Raw genomic sequence first — 18,954 nt, forward strand, 5'->3', positions numbered from 1 at the left:
GAATTTAATCTTAGTTATTTTGTGAACAAAAATAACAAGGAACATATTTTTAGATTTTTTTTTTTATAAAATTACATATTAAGAATGAATAATCAAAATCTACGTACGTAACACGACGGGTATTTTTTATAAATGCGTAATCAAATTCCTGTGCCAGTCTGTCTGTATATGTAATACATTAATAAATGTATATAATAAAACAAAGGTTTTAAGAACCCTTATAATTTTGTTTGAAAAGGCAATATATTGTATACCGTCTGCTTTCCAATTGTATTTAAATCTCTAATCCTGTGACCGGAATCCGAAGGTTTAAAATTATCAAAAATATTTCTTACGTGCGTAACATTCAAATATGTAATTGGTAAAAACCAGTAGATACCGCACTCTCACAAAAATGGCATAAATTAAATGCTCCGACAACGAATTTATCTTTTTTTACCATCAGCATACTAATGGTGGAAGCCCTCCTCGTGACGTTTATTCTCGGGGGTGGCCACCGCATCAATAAAATTAACATCGTAATTCGCCTACTGTTACAAAAAAGTATTAGCATTACTTGCTGTTCTTAGCTGATTTATCTACTTACATAATTACTTTACCGATACATTATCGTAAAGTAATTATAAAATGTATTATAAAAGAATACACGATATGACTTTTAATAATAACTAATTAGTTAAATTCAGCACTGGTGGTTAAGGAATGCAGTTTACAATCGTAGAACGTGAGTTTGATTCCTAGTATGCACACACTTAATTTGTATCACTTCGACGAATAAATTATTCCCATCGCCTTGGTATTATTTGGGTGATTATGTCTTTATGTATTTTAATGTTGGTAATATTACAGGGCTTTACAATACGATAAATAAAGTCAACATGAACAACGATTTGAAAGCCAAAAAACATCTACTCCACCAAAAAAATCTTATATATAAAAACTGTTGTTTTCATTTATTATTATATTATTAAAATGTACACACAGTTATATTACACCGTATTTAATATAACTGTTTATGCTATATACATAAGTTTGTGTATGTTTGTTTGTATATATGTATTTTGTTATACACGTTAAGTATCTGTTATTTATGTCTTCTACTATTTCATTATTATGGTTGTCTGGAAGAAATTGCGTCGTGTAATAAGACCGCCCATTGTACTTTATTCTTTACAATATGCAACTATGTATATATTTTCTAGCGTGCACAATAAATAGTATTAAATAAAATATCTCTGCATAGTTCTTAAAATAGAATTCATGGTTATTCTTTTAACATATAATTTTAACTTTTTGTTGATACTAACAGAGCATTCGATGGTTATAAAACCATATACTTCGCTTGTTGATTAGTTAAGTCTATGTGTAATGAATAAAGCTGTAACAATTGCAAGAATAATGAATAATTATCTGTCCTAAAATTTTATACTTTATCTATGTTGCATTATTAAATAAAATCGTCTTCAAGTATTCGAATTTTAAAAAGAAATAATCGAAATCTCTAATCTAAAATAGAAGCTTTTATTACTTTTAATGTCAATACAAAAGTTTTAGATAACTTGACACAACGGCCGTAAACATATATTTGAACTTTAGACAATTATAACTTATTACAAGGAGATATAATTCGAACTGAAATATAACGAACTTAAAATTAAATTTTAATTAATATTTAAATAAGCTTGTCGCTTTGTTGTTTTTGTAAAACATTAATTGCCGAATAAATTGACGTAACTAATTATTTAACTAATCTAACAGACGTTTACAAAAGCACGTCAGTTGTATTGACATTGGAACGTTCTAATTATGCAGTGGATTTAATTAGACAAACGACAAATATAATCAATTATTCAAAGAACGTTAAATAACATATTGTTTACAGACTTAGATTAAAGTATCTTATTATGCAAGATAAATATTTTTTTTTGTATAGCTGCTACAGTTACGTGGAATATTTTTCACAGTTCGAAATAAATCATGAAATATTGACGTAGTTCGAAGAATTGCTCTTTTATTAGCTTGTGAAATTGACGGCCGGACTGTCAAGAGAGATATGAGTAGGCCTCCAACTAATGAAACCTTTGACATAGACAAGATCACAGAAAGTCGCTGGATGCGGGTAAAGTAACATCGGTCATTGTGGCAATCTTGGAAGACCACGCAGCAATCGCCTATCGAGAGACGCGATGAAGATGATAAATAGAACATTTGTCTTAGTTGTTAATTGTTAAAAATATTGAAATAATTTTTGCAGTTCACGCCGTAACCAGTACGTGGACTCAATTGTACAAATTATAAAGAAAAACCGCTTTGCTTTTATCACTACGATAATTGATATAGTTAGCCTTACGGACTTAAAGCTATATCAAACCGGAACCGCCGTACCTCCTATTAGAAAACACACACACACGCAAGATTGTAACTTACATAGAGTGGATGTATATCTTGATCGTGTTGTATTCTGTTTAACGTATTCACTGTTTTAGATTAATTATATTTCCAACCCTTGACTTATATAATAGAACATTTATTTCTATATAATCCGGTATCTAAGTCTGCTTCAGTGAATACTTTAAACTTTGATGTTTTGTAGGTCAGTGTAAGTTGATAACCCTCGATTATTCGCAAATGCGAACGTATAGCAATTTTAAATTAAAGTTTTTTCGACTTTTAACATCACAAATGCATTAAGTCTAAAATTTCTATTGAATTATGTCTTAATTCTTTGATACAATTTAGGTTTGACAGTAATACGATGCAAAGTAAAATCTTGTTAGATACCTTTTCAGAATTAAATCTGTTTAAGGGAGGGTGGGACCATTTAAAATGCATTTGGAACTCTGTAGTTAGACGGCGCGTAGATCTAATGTCAAATGCAATAATGCAGAAAGTTTCCTAATGAGTTTCACCTCGGTTGAGCCGCAAATTGGATTATAATGTTAATATCATGATTCCACTGAGTTTGTTCGCCCCGCGGGGAACAATTTCGGTTCTTCTTAAGGCGTCTGAACGTCTATTATTCTCATTTCAATAAGAAATAAATTACAATTTCTTATTACGTTTTTCATTTTAGGGGAGAATCTAACAAAGCCGTGTATAAAATAAACAGAGGTCATTACAGTGATTCAAATAAAAAATCGTACTTTTCTTTCTGTGATTACCAGCAAAAGAATATGCATACATTTTTATTGAGATATTTTAAATATCGATAAAACTGTTTGTTTGTAAATTGCGGAATCCCGTATTTATATTTGAATAAATCTTCAGTTTTTGATCTTTTTGCCATAACTTATTTTTTATTGTCACGTGACGATAACTTTTCACTTAATTTCTTAAAATAATAACTATTAGGTTTAATTAACTTTTTTTTTCAATTTTGAAGCAGTTTATGACCTACTGATAATTGGTAAATTTGGACTCGGTTTTACCAGACTGTACCAGTATAGAAGTCGGGGTGGTGGACAGCAGGGAAGATTTACAATCTGTAGTTAACGTCCACCAACAATGAGATACAATTTAACTTCTGTGCAACGAAACGATTTTACAAAGCAACGCTACCGGACCGACGATATATTTCGCTAATGTTTTTTGGCCGGCATTTACAAAGCTCTGTGCAGCGCAATAACGGGTTTTTTCTGAGTCGACTCCACCGCGACTTAATAACTTTATTGCTTGTACGAATAGCCAGTTCATGTTTTTAATTTATATACGCAGCGGCAGTGCCTTCGATGTTATTTTTAATAATTAATAGCTTAGGATTTTTTTGTTCTGGTATAAAAAGTACATCATAGGGGATTACTTGTTATCTACTAGAGTGTATTGAATTGATTGTCTACTTAAGTGTTAAATTTGTAAGTTTAGTCGCGGATTAGATCTTTCAGAGCCGAGTTCAGCGAAGCTGTTAAACTCGAATGTTACAAAATATAAGTAAATTTTAAATCCTGAAAGTTAATACATATAACTCCGAATCAAATATATCTAAAGCGTATTGTACATTGGTCATTAATAATAATTTATTGGTATAATTGCGTCCCTAAGTGTATTCCTGTCAATGGGTGACGAGACTTAACACATGCCGCACTGTTCATGTCATCAGGTTAATCAAAGCGTTGGAGTCGAAATCTATTATCGTTGCTATTACAATAAAACATCTACTACGTGCTTATCGTATATGTTAAGCGATCACATCGCGTCGCGGGGCCGGTTTAATTTTAACATGGGTTTTTCATTTGGGAGCTTAGTGTTGGTAAATACTACAAAGAGGTTGATTGCAGTATTTTTATCGACGAATGAGAAAATCCTTAGACGAAAGAAAGTAACTATTATAGCCCAACGGATTGGAAAGATGAAGGGCAGGTCAGATAGACGCATAAAAGAAAATCGATGGTGGCTTAAGATTCTGGAATAGAGACAATGGCTTGGTAAATGCGACTCCGGAGGTGGAAAGACAACTTTGTTTAGGCCGTCGGAAGATGTTAGATGCAGTCGGTTTTCGACCAGATCTATTGAAAATCTACAGGAGGCTATTTTTAAGTAATGAAGTAAGGATTACATAAACCTTTATACGAGTTACTCGGGTTACACGTACTTTTTGTTTTAATTAGTAACAAATATAAAGCATACATTTTTATGATCTATGTAGCAAGTTTTTATCCTAAAAAAGTTAAAATTTGTTCCGTTATTCTGTAACGTAAATTCACAAGTTCACACGTGTTGCGGCCGCTTGGTCTGATATGATACACGCGCTATGACAACGAAATCCCATCAGCATTATGCTAAAATAATAAGCTTGTTCTAATTTTCCACTATGACCCGGGCGGCCTTTCATTATGAATAAACTGTTGGTACGTCTACCCATGTTCTAAACTTTCACGTTTTTGCTACACGTTTTGTAATTAGCATTTAATTAAATCAGATTTTCTAGGCCGTGTGATGTTCTGAGGCTTCGTGAATTTCAGAATTCAGCTGCTATGAAAACCTTCTTTTAATATGTTTGAAATTATATATGATTATTGTTTATTTTGAGGAATTATATTATTAAAATACTATATATTTATATTATATACATATGCTGGGTTTTACCTAACGGCTGATATTCCTTGCCATTTTACCGCGCGCATACCTAAGGCGCGGTACAATGCTTGCGGCAGTGCTTTCATAAAAAAATACTATTATTATCACTGTCATAAAAAGCAACAACAAATCAAAAAACAATTAACGACAAATGATATACATACGTAGTACTCTTTAATAATGGCGTTTGCTTAACAATCCGGGTTTAAAACTACTAAACCATTCATACGCCAGTTCGATATCCATTATGATGACTTTTAAAAATAAATATCTTTTGCTCCAACGTGATAATAGAATATGAGATAAAAAAGAAAATGAGTTTTTTTGGAAATAGTAATGATTGATCATTAATTTTGTCATTGGAGTTTATTTTTAGGTTTTTTCATTAACAATGATTACAGTTATTATTTTTAATTACTACAGACTATGAACGCTATCAGTATGACTGGTTTGCTTCGTGCGCGTGAAAAAACTTTAAGAAGTGTTCAGTTTCAGAAAAATGATAATAGACTCCTTGTTAGTTTTTAAGCCCATAAAAAGGGCATAGGCTTTCAATGATAGTAACCTTAACTAAGTCGTCGGTCCACGCCACGTCTACCAGAACGTGGTCACCACTCGAGAACCTTTGTGTCCCAACGGTCATGATGATCGACTAACATATATCATTAGAAAATCTAGACTACACTTTTCGCTTTTTAAATGTTTCCATACTAATACATACACACACATATATCCCTAAAATAATGTCTGTTGATATCAGACTATTTACAAAATGAAATGAAGGTACCTTTTTGAGAATAAAATTACAGAGCTTTAAATAAAACCTTAAGGAAATGAGTACTTTTCAACTTTTTCTATATAACAGCACAAGTTTCGGGACAATAATTAGGAATTAATGAAACTATCTCCGTTTTGTGAGCCCTCAGTAACTATTCCTTTATACAGTTCGCACGAACGCGAAATTCGTTAATTTGTTTCGAGTAGAAACAGAGTTTCAGGCAACAAATACTTTTTGAAGGTTGCGGCGCTAAAGGGAAGTTGTGTTAAATTAAAGTTCATTCAAGTTCCTAAATAAGGCCTGAGAGGTAAGTGGAATAACTTTGAATATAAATAATCTTTTAAGAAGACGTGTATACGGCTCGTATGCGGGCCATGTTGTAAACATTTAATACACGTAAGTTATTAAAATTATGTTCATAGAAATACACAAAATAAATATAAATATAATATTTTCATCATTATTACTTCAGGCGTGAGATTTATACTGGACATAAGCCTTCCTTATAGATTTTGAAAAGAACCGTTTGAAGAAGAAGAAGGTGTCTGTCCGGCTAAAGGGTGGACATCTTACACTGCGCCTGCCAATCCGTGGTCTCCACGTGCTTTTGTGTCCTAACTGTCCTGACCACTACTTATTTTACTTGATAAACCACTGGGCTATATCGGTCACTTTTATTGGTTTATACGGATCTCTTGATTCCTGATTCGTTTTCGTAGAGAAATCCTGAGCATAGCTTTTTTTGTGGCTCATTTAGCGATTATAATCTTAGAAGTAAACCTCGAAGTAAGAGAGCACGTTTCAGTACTTTGAGTAACTAAAACAAATTAACTAGGGATAATTTAATTAGGAATTAAAATAAAAACTCCATCGTTTTTCTAAGAAATATACATATGAATATTTTTATATAAATAAATCTAAATTTTTAATTTTGCTAATCGTACTAGCTACATGTATTTATAAATCATTTATCGTCATAGGCACCAAGCTTTTGTAGCCATAGCGAAGGAGTATCAATTTGCATGTACTTCATTGAAGTATACTTGTGGGGTTGTTCCTTTGAAACAATCGTTTTGCCTCTTACTGTATTACAAATGTGGAATTTATTTACATTTATGTTTATCTAAACGGAGTGCTCAGTTCTGAGATTTTCAACAGTCTTTTACGACAAAAATGTATAGAAATATAAGGAAATCATTTAGTTTTACCCATAAATGAATAAATTGTGTAAATATCCATAATTAATAATTCTTTAATATACTTCTAAGTTCGGTGTTAACAAAGCATTACAGCTAGCAAATAACAGCTTAATTAATTCTGGCATCTGTGAAGAATTTAAGTGGCTTGCATTTTATGAATTTGAAATCAGGCGCCCGTCTAAAATGACCACGGTTTTTTATGAAAAAAAAAAAACGAATTGAGACGACATACATTGTTTACTTGACTGTAAAAGATCCCTATAATTGTTTTCTCTGTTCAATTCAATTACAAAAATAGTTATTAATTATTCGCGCTGTATAGTCTAGTGATTAGGAAAGATAGATGGTAGATACATACACACATATATCTATATATATATATATATATATATATTCATATTTATATGTATATATATATATATATATATTTATATACATATAAATAACATTTTAGTAATGCAGTAGAAGTAGTTTGCAGAGAAAGGTAAGAGAAAGAATATCAGAACTCTTCATTCATAGCCGGAGGAGGATATAGCACAATCTCCTCTAATCTTCCCAACAAGGATTTGGCGACAGTTTTGGAGTGATTCATCGCTCGTATGTCGTGGTCCCGCGGTGGTGCGTTAACTAAAGCTGCTCGCGTCTTTATGATATAAAAGGCGTAAAAAAGGCCATGGGGTTTTAGCCGGAAGGACTGGTACAAAATAATAGAAAGAGAAAACGGCACATCTTTGGATTAATTATCCGAAAGATGCGTCTACCCTTGAGCATTGTGCGCGTGTCGCTTTTTAAAGTTTCTTTACCTGAGTGACTATTGCTCTAGCAATAGTATGTCTATTGCTATACTAGAGGATGAGTAGTTTTTTATTTAGGTTTCCTATAAACTTTGTCATAAGAATAACAATGGTGGTGCAAAAAGATCATAAACAAAAATTATCATACTATAAAAAGCGCATATATTCCTACTAATTATCTATTTTAAACAATAAATGACTACGTAATACGCGACTAACCCTTGTAATACCTATTTGGGTTGTTAACTGAATACGTAATATTTGAAACAATTTGCATACGGGAATTTAATGTTCACACGGGCTAAACATTCAAACGATCATCAAGCGGGAATATTCGGCGTCAAAACATTCAGTTCACTGAAATGCCCATATCCGGCTATGCAGCTGAAATCGGAACAGCGGTTATTGCATTGCAATGTACGGTAAACATAAGTTATATGCTTAATACGTTGGTTAGGCAGTATCATAAAAAACTAAACACCTGATCAATATAAAAAAACGCGTTTTAATAACTTACATCTAAATAACGTTAAGAAATGTTTTTCTGTTATACCTTAAAGTATTTTGAAATATTTATAAACACTCTCTAAATATTATAATATATCTGAAAAAACCAAAAATCAAAATATTCTTATTCATAACTTATATACAAAAAAAATGATAAATAACTGATTCATCATTTTTTTAAGTTTTTTCGAATTTATCTATATTTATGTATACATAGTTAAGTATTTATTCATAAGCGAATTTTTATTAGTTTTGTCTTTGTATATTTATTGTGAAATATAGTAAATAATTATATTATAAAATAATACAGAACAATATTAATACATTTTTTGTATCTATTTGAATTAACTCGCTAGTGTTCATGATTAAAATTTTATTTGATTAATGTTAATGAATATTTTAATTTTCAATTTTATAAAATGAATACCGGGTTAATTCTCTAGCATAATTTATTAAAGGTTTTTTTAATTGATTGGATCAGATTATGATTAAATTATAAGTTATGATAATTTATGGATTAAATATACAAAACTTTTGTTTTTAACTAACGTGTTATATTTACTATAAAAGATTATTATTTCCATTTTCTTAGAGAGAATCGTTTTAGATACGTATTAAGAAAATAAAAATTCTGAACGCAAGTGTGGATAAGCTCGGAAATTTTAGTTAGAACTCTTCAGTTTCCATCAGCGGCAAACCCGCGCCCCTACACGTTAAGCCTGCAAAGGAATGCAATCTGGAGCGGAATGCTCTATATTCGAATTAAGTTTTGCCCATCTAAATGCACGCCACATGAAATGGAGACCCCCGTGATAAAAATATTTGTAGCGCCGTAAAAATAAGAAAAATGTCTGTATAACTTACGTTATTTCTAATTTGTTGAACAAATGCATTATACTTATGTATTCATTCATAAATATTTTTAATTTATTTTTCTAGGAAAATATTCATAATAATAATTAATTATTTTAGAGAGTAAAATGGACAAAGAAAAAGGCTTGCTATTCTTCCAAATCACAATTAATTCAAGCACGAGAAACGTAATCGTTTAAGCCCAAGAATACATTTCTCCATTCATCAAATAAGCTTCTTGCTTTGATCTGAACGTAAATTCATTAAAGCACTCCCGTGTTATTAAGAATGATTCCGACGCCGAAGGAGGTTAGGCGCTGGGCGGTGAAGCGGCCGACCAAAGCGACGGCAGTTTCATTTCCATTTGCAATTCAAAATTCCAATTCGCCGTATACCTCATTCGGCTATCTATTTTAACGTGTATCGTTTCTCTTTCGCACTAGTTGTTTAATATGTAAGCGTCCCTTTCTGACGCCATTACTTCCTGCCACAAACATTTTGCAACTTCTTAACACACTTTCTTGTAGTCATGCGTAGAAATTCAGACGGACACTGGTAGCAGTTTCTTTTGAAAGGATTAGCTATAAATAGTTGTTTCTCGTTACATTTTCATGAAGGAACCTTCTGGTGGTGGATTTACGTCGAGAAAAGTTTGAATTTACTGAATAAAAGATATTTATTTGGGTGTTACATTGGCATTGCGCCAAGCGACACTTCATGCCTGAGCGAAGGCGACAAAGTAATGGTTAGAAATACATTATATGTCAAGTTGTTACAAAGTATTATTAATTTTAAATTGACGTATTTCATTTTTTTTTAGATTTTATATAAAGAGGCCAAGTACGTTGTGGTAAAACTTTGTACGGGTAAAGAAAAGATTTATAGTGTTGTAGATTAAAAATTTATTACTTGTTGGTTTTCTGAATGTCTGTAGAAACTACCTTGAGTGATAACAACACCCATTGTACTTTTTATGTTATCATAAGTCTATATTTTTATTTTTATTGCATGTTCAATAGAGAGTTAAATTAAATGAATATTATAGCTGTCTGTTTAAAAACATCTAATATTTTTAGACCTAAAAGATATTTTTTTCACTTTTATTTCTACTATGTTTTTGAATATCAAATCAGTATAGATTATGTGGCTGTTTGTTTATAATTTCTTTACACCCTTAAAAATTGGAGCGCATTCTTGTAAGAGGCCTAGATTTTTTTTAAACATTCTTAGATTTTTGCAACGTAACGAAAATTTCAAACTTGGTAACTGTTTTTTATTGCTAGCGTAATTCTTCTTTTTTCGCATTACCGTTAAGAGATAAGTTTTAGTTAATTTTTATAAAATGTCAATATTATGTTTAACGTATTACAAAGTAAGACAATACATATATGTTATCAGTACGACCGTGCCCGAGGCACACTGGAGGGCGGAGGTTTTTGCTCCCACATTAGATGATAAACATTGGTTAAGCTTATCAAATTATTTACGATTATTATTTTATCAAAATTTATATCTAAATGTAAAAAAGATGATATAAGCCATGAAAAAAATAGATGCGGTAAAAATTAAATACGTGCAGCTATTTGTAATTCATATAGTCACTGAGCTTACTTAGTATTACTATTTAAAAAATTGCCTAGCGCTTCATTTTCTAATTTCTTGTTCACGTAAAAAAAATAATAAAGTAATAACTTTTCTTTTAAATACTATTCTCCCTTTTAAATCAAGAATTTTAAGAAAAGATAAGGGTTGTTTTTGAAAGAGCTCTATTCAATAAAATACCAAAGAACTCAGGTGTGCAGAGCCTTTTTTAAAAGTTGAATGGTATTGACGGATGTGTATTCACGAAAATATTTTGAAGAGTTCATTAAGTAGTTTGTTTGTTTGGTTGAATCTAATGAAAGAGCGGATGGGCATTTCATCCTCGACTTCACAGCAAGCATTTCAAATTTGGAATCGGTTAAATTGCAAGCGATACTATAAGTACCTACTATTACTGCGTACAGATATTATACAAGTTACAATGACCTTTTTTAATGCGGTAACTGTATAATAATATATAATTATTATTTATTATTTTTTACATAGATAATTATTCAATCTAATAGTAAACAGTATTTATATATCTTCTATACAGTCTACGTTCACACACTATTTTATTATAACAGGATTTTGGATTTTATGTAATATAGTAAATATCAACTTTTCAAGATAGACGCCTACTGCAAGTCCTATTCCTCTCCCACAAATCACCATGATTACTGATCTTGCGCTGCCCAAATCTAGTGACTTCTCGAGTACCTTGACTATGTCGTCGGTCAACATAATGAAAGACATTTATTTGTAGAAGGTCTTTATATCTATGGTAACACTACGAAATTTACAAATCTGTTAGCACATACATATTATAAGTATATATAAGTAAGTTTGTATATATTTATGTTTGTCTTATGTATACGCTAACTGCCCGCTACTTATCCCTCTACTATTTCTATACTATAGTTGTCTGAAACAAATTGCCTCGTGTGATGAGATCGTGTGCGATTGTATATTTTCTTTACGATTATGCAACAATTTATACATTTTATAGCATGTATTGTTATTAAATTATTTCTTACAAAGTTTTGACAAGACAATGTAAATTTATAAGAGAAAGTTAAAATGTTTTAGGGCAATGTCATAACCACGAAATCGGCGCACAATAATAATACTCCGCGGGTCGTTATCTGAATAACGTTCTCATTAATGATCTTCGCGGGAAGTTCATCAAGAGCTCGGCGAATTAAAGCTGTCTTAAGTGCCGTCGCGTACCTACGACGTTGTTTTATATCGTGCTTAAATTAAATTACATCGCGTGCTACGAAAGCCGCAGGTTGTTCGCGGTCCGTGTTAGTGTACTTATGTTCTGTTGCCGTTTAAATTTAAACACATTATGAATATTTAATAACGCCGTATTATATTTTCACCCTGTTTTATGCGCGGCTAAGATTATATTGAGTGATTAATTAAAATTCCTCTAAAATGAATTAAGTGCTTACCGTTAATTGCGGCTATTAAAGTTATAATAATCTAAAACATTTTATTACTATAAGTATTAAGTGTACATATATCTTAAACAATCGAGTCTTAATATGTATTAATACATGTTTAGTTAATCACAAGCAATCAATGGTAAATTACATCTTAGCCGAAGAAAATAAACATTATTTTTATCTTACGTTATATTGAATTTAATTATCCCTAATTAACTATTATTTTATTACACTTCTCACCCGCAAAATATTTTTATTGAAGTAAATGTTTCTGCAGTTCTATCCATCATTTTATAATAAGCAACGATTGTTGACATTTATTAAGGTTATAGTGATATACTGCTGCGATAAAAACATTCCTTTTGCTTTTTACTTCTTAAGCAGTGATTATCAGATTAAAATTTGTCACGCAAACGAGGAAAACGAGAAAAGTAATTTTGCCAAAAAAGACCGACTAAATTGAGTTTCTCAATAAAAAGCAGACCGTCTTTGAACTGTTTTTTTATGTATTGTAAAGCTGAAATGTTACAAGACCGTTTCGTGCAGTGACCGAGCAAAAACGGTCCCCTAATATAGGGGCGCCCCTCGACCCAAATCAAGAAATAATGGACACCACGGCGACTGGTTGCGGCCTCAAATAACTTTACATAAAATCTATTAATTAATCATGAGAATCGAGCTCTTCTGAAGTTAAAAAACTTTCGCGAAGTCACTGGCGAAGTTTTAAGGGGAACCTAACGAGGAATGGGACCATAGGAGAGATGAAAGTTCAGCCTGACTCCGACGAGAGGAGCGAGCGCAGTAGACAAGAATAGCTGCAATTTAAAACTTGATTAGAATTTGAACATCGAGCGACCGCGGTTATTAAAAAATTCTGAAGTCCGTAGGTAAAAATTTGATTTTAAAAAGTTTCCGGGGAAAATTTTACATTTTAAATAATACGCGCCTCTTAAGCAACAGCGAAGTAAATTTGCTTATTTTTATTTTACCGCAAAATTTTTAACAAATTGTTGTTAAGTATTAATTTTTTATTTATTATCATCATTGCTCCATCTGCGGAACGTCCACTGCTAAACATAGGCCTCCCTCATCTATTTCCAATAGGACATGCGGTAATAGACCACTTATAAGTAAAGACGACTTTAACAAGCACGACCTTGTTGTTAATAATAAAAAACAACGATTACTATAGGATATAACTTTTTTCTAATATGAAATATGTGTGGCTAGTAATATTCTTGTTATAAAGAAATTTTTTTTTGTTTGTGTGTACAACCTAATACTCTTTTTTGATTTATTGAACGAATCTTTTTCGTGTGTTAACGAAAATTTGGAATAAATTAGCCGAATGATTGTAAGCAGCCAAGATTAGCTCTAACTAAGTTTTATGTCAAGCAATACGTTAGATGACTTTTAAATATTAAAGATATGTATTAAAATTCAGCAGAACGTATGTATGTGATGCCCTTGTAGCGATTTTTTAGATAATTGGCTCTCACTAAACATGTATGTACGTGCTACGTTCCAGTGAGTATTGGTGAATGACATGTATCACTTAGATTCTTTGTTTTAGAGTTAGTTATATTATGATATTATATTTTTTTAAGTAAAAGCGTTTTGTTTGATTGTCGAGATTGGCAGACTTTAGAGAATCGAACTTGCGTTCTACGATCCTAAATAGTACTCAAAAATAATGAAGCTATTGTACACAGCCAGATGTAAATTCTATTTACATTAAAGCGTCGAACGAAAGTGACAGGAATTATAGGGTTTGTTTACGAGCTATAAAATAAACTGAACTGAATACAAAGACCACAATGGTCTGACTAAGGCGATTAACCTGGTTAAGCAAATTAACATTTTTTTTAAATATTTTAAAACGATGCTTTTTTAAACATTTATAGAGGAAGGTTTCACAATATATTAAATAAAATTGACTAATCTTTAGAAAACCTATCAATAACTAAGAAGTAAATACAACAATATAAATTTATTTTGATTTTTTATGTTTCCTTATTTCTCTCTGTAACAGTTCTTTACATGTTATCATATAATTTAACTTAAAACCATCGAAAAGAATTTAAGTTAAATGCCTTTTTTATAATTTAAATGCTTGAAACTTTAGTTTCTGAGGTCATTTTGTAAAACAAACCTTGTTATAAATGTATTATCACTATTAATTCAATTTGCATGTAAAGTTATTATATTATAACATATCACAGTACAGAGATGTGTATGTAAAATATTTAACAGCATTTACAAATCCAATTTAACAATAAGTTCTAGTAAAACTTTCTAAAACATGTTTCGAAATTCATCAGTAATAATTATATTACTCTATAACAAACCGACCCAACTTTGAGTCTATAAATGTTAATGGTTTTGAAATCAAAATTGCAAATTTGTGCACCATTGGTTCGTTAACGTAATTGTATTAACTAAATTACGCGGAGAAAAGAAAGATGCGTCGCATTGATTTTCGAATACAATCGCATTTTAATTATCATGTGGACAATGTGATTATGTCAATATTAATTTTGGTTTTGTGTCCTATTTTCTCCTTCTTGCCTAGTGGTTGACATCTTTTTCCATTGCTTGTAAGACCTGGAAATTAAGTGTAAAATTAGAAGCAACAAAATCCATTCAACCCAATATATTGTAAATAAACAGACAAACGTATAAAGCTAAATATCATCATCATATCTATGCAATGATGTCCACTTTGGTCATAATTTTACATGGTTATCTATTTGTATAAACAGATACATGTCGATTTTCTGTGGTGGGTCTTCTAAAGTGACTTCCAGACACTCAGTTTTGTGCTCCTCGTATCTGATGACTCTTTGCGACTGGACTAGATGTCTGTCTGTGTGAAGTGTCGATGTAAGAAAAGGACTAATATTTAGCCACTTCCGCACATGCAGTGGTAGTCGTGCAACAAACTGCACCGCCCGCCAGTCTGCTGATAAATGCGTATGCGGCAAATAATGCGAATCACACAACCGCCACCGCCAAATTACTCAACACGTGTTTCACCCCTCCACGGGACATCTTCAGGAGTTATGTTACACCAATTAGTGCCAAACACAGAGTCAGAGACTCTTCTTACTTAGGATGGACTTCCGCAAGGTAACGCCTGATTCAATTAAATATTGAAGTGTCGATAACACGCACCATGTACTTTGATCTTATTAAATGTAAGAATCTAGATAAAATTAAACGTCCGTAGTGATAGCTGGCTGAAATAGTGACGATTTATGTAGTCATCAGTTACTTCCAACTTGTTCTAAAATCTAAGGCATAACTATGTTCAGCAAAAGACCTCCTGGGGCTGAAATGATGGTCAAAAATCTCTACAAGGGGACTTTCTACTACGTGACGAAAATACAGCATTCATTAGATTGTTTTTAATAATATAAATACAAGTGGCCTGTAAGCTGTAAGCGGATTTTGCGTATCATTGTTGCTATTACGTGTTGTTTATTTTTGTCCGAAAATTTCATTTTCGCATGATAAAAGACGGACGCGGAAATAATAACGAAATTCAATTTTCCATTTGCATTAATCTTTTACTAACAGAGGGAGTCGGAAATGGTTCTTTGATTTCTCTGCCATTCAATCCGTAGGTCGATTGCGTGCCGACGATGGACGCAAATTAATCCGGGAGACAATGCTGACCGTGACACAACGCCGCGTCATGTTTGTACAGACAATAACAAATTATTCATACTCGGTGATGGAATGTAAACAGAATATGATTGGCTATTAGCATGCAGGTTGGAGGAAGAGCGACACCCTAGGGACGTAGGGATATACAAAGCTTTCGATATAGTGATCATCGCCCTACCTTATTAACAAGTCCGCAATAGCCGCTACCAACTTTGTTCCTAACGTATTCCGAACTTAATTTAATTAATTATAGTCCCCTCCTTCGTGCGAGTCCATTTCGCTAAATATTATTTCAAGTCAAGGGGACTAAATAACCAAGATCAAACACACATATAACTCACGCCGAGTAATATTTATCAAAGAAAGCAAAATGGAATCATGTCATGTTAGCCAAGCGTTATTATTAAAGCTCGGAGCAAAGCAATGGTCGCATTTCGATGAATTTTATTGATCATTATTCATTATAAATGCCGGTTCAAAATGACCACTGCATGGGTTATATTAAGTTGTTAAAAGGGTTTATTGCTATAGAAAGTACGGACCGTATTGTTTGTAATTGTTTAGATTTATATGATTTATATTATCTAAATAACTTACAGATCTTTACTGACATTTGAAGATTCAAAATAACGTGTGAGTGCGTAGGTATTCAAGTAGTTATATAAAGATATATTGAATAAACAAATGTTTTTAAGATTATCATAGATTTTTTGTAAAACGGTAAACTAACTAACTAAACGTGTCTAGGCAATAAAAATCCTAAGTAACCTAAAAGTAAATTGGGAAATAATATGTGACAAAATTGCTAGGGTATTCTGTTAACAAAACTATATTGTATCCCTGCACCTTCGTTCTTCTGCGAAGAAGTAATATGCCGGAGCATGGAAGATGCAACGTGTAACAAATAAGACTTTAATAAACAAGTGGCTCCCAGGTCTTGTCTCTCGTGAAGGCAGATTAAACTCGTCGACGAGCGAGCGTGGTTCCTAGTAATCAATTTTGGTTAGACAATATTGGATTTTAATTAAGTGTATCGCACTAGGAGCTTCGTCGACTAATCGATGGACTGCGGACCAATGACATCGGTTTTGTGGTTAGTTTGCTTTATAACATTCGATATTCATTTATGAATATGAGTCTATGTAATAATTTTAATCAAAAGTTACTGCAGTCAGGATTTTATCGTTCAATATCTTGCTATGCAAGAACACAAATAATTTACAATTGTGCGCTGACCATTTTTCGCATTTTTCACCACAATTATTTTAGATATATCTGTAAGCCGTGTATTGTTCGCTTCTTTCTAGTTACTATTTTCAGCAGTTTTTATTTGCTACCCAGCAAATGTTTTCGAAACTGACACGTGAATATGTTACTGATTTAACAAAAATCTTTTATTTAAAATGTTCGAACGTTCGAAATGGCGTTATGGGAAATAAAACGACGAGAGTCCATCGTGCACCGGCAATAAAATGAAACGGGTTTGTTCGTGTGATGGCAGACTGAAATATAGTTAAACTTGCAAAGCGACTGAGTGGTTAGCGTCCTGCAAAGCGAAACTGCCAATTTTATAGCGTCCGTTTATACACTATCTTCCTCCAATCTTTTAGTGAAATCAACACGGCACTTAAAAACTTTCAATCCAATGTAGTCGATACAGATGCTTTAATATATAAATTACTTTTAAGAGTTTTACTAATTTGTAAGTAATACGTAAATAATGCAAATGACAGTGTGTATCATATACCACGGCTAGCTTAATAAATATGAACAAAGAAGCGTTCTCATGGCTCAAGGTGTGGGTACCATTCTGGTAATGCTATTTAGTATTACAAAATCTCGTAAAGAACTGTATGGGCGGGGTTACGCTTCTGATCTTCGGACGAACTGCCATTTGACACCGAGGTTTAATTATGCACGCAGTGCGACGGTTTGGCTCTTCGTTCCATCTATCAACGCTCGCGGCGGAGGCGCTGATGATCTTCTTTGCTCGGATCTCTTCGTTCTGAATTTTTCAAAGATGCCGTACAGCGGCCTGTGCTTATTAACACATGCATAACTTATACTCGTAAGCACAGGCCGTTAGGGTTGACGAGTAGAAATTACCCGTAAGGCATTGAAACCATAAATATAACACAAGTTGTAAAAAGAGCGGATAAATAAATAAATAACTATAAACAGAACCAGTGATAGATCGCTTTTGTTCGAGGCCTTTTAGATCGGTATTATTGCGGGGCTTATTGAGGTCGCCAAGCACAATTGCTCAAGAATGCATACATGCCAAGCGATAGTGAAAGTGCCATAGGTAGCAACTAATACATTTTTATATGAATTACCAAAGAATTACCAAAGTCACGAAATGAGATCAATATTAAAATCTTTTACTACATAAAAGAAAATTTCGCAATCACCGTGGTTAAACCTTAAAGGTAAGCCGAGCTCGCCTGCAGTCTATTTTATATTCAAACCGTAAAACAACATTGTGCCAAAAATCCTTTGGGAGCGTAGACGTTGGTGAGATTGCATAAAGATGATTTTACGATTCCTCCACAGTGCGTAAATCGAAAACTGTCCGATATCTATGAATAAAACGCGTATAAAAATGATTGAGAATAACAAATTGTAAAATTATGCATAACGGATTGAATAAAAAACTGAATATTAGGTGATTATAACAGATACATTTTATAATCTATTTCACTTTCAGTCTATTTTAGATGATAGGTTTAAGCATATACAACTATCGTTTCTCTAAAATTTTCGTAGTTTTTAACTGCAATAATCATATTATTGTAATAAATATCTTTAGTCAAACCAAACTTGAATCTCTTGTTTCAAATTAAGACATTTATTCATATTATAAGTAAGAGAAATGTCTGGTGCAAAGCCAAAACAAACGATAATACAAAAAATATTACTACTCATTTTCTTAGTAATTTCATTTGCTTTACTTTTAATTGAATCGGGATTCGGTACAAAATAATTGCGGTAAAATAAATTGTGACTGAACCCAATCCGCAGTAGTACTGATCAAGTTAATTGCTAAATTA

The sequence above is a fragment of the Battus philenor genome, unplaced genomic scaffold (genome assembly GCF_028537555.1).
Source record: "Battus philenor isolate CCGP_79_NKW_IND1 unplaced genomic scaffold, ilBatPhil1.0.hap1 SCAF_3, whole genome shotgun sequence".
Taxonomy (NCBI): Eukaryota; Metazoa; Arthropoda; class Insecta; order Lepidoptera; family Papilionidae; genus Battus; species Battus philenor.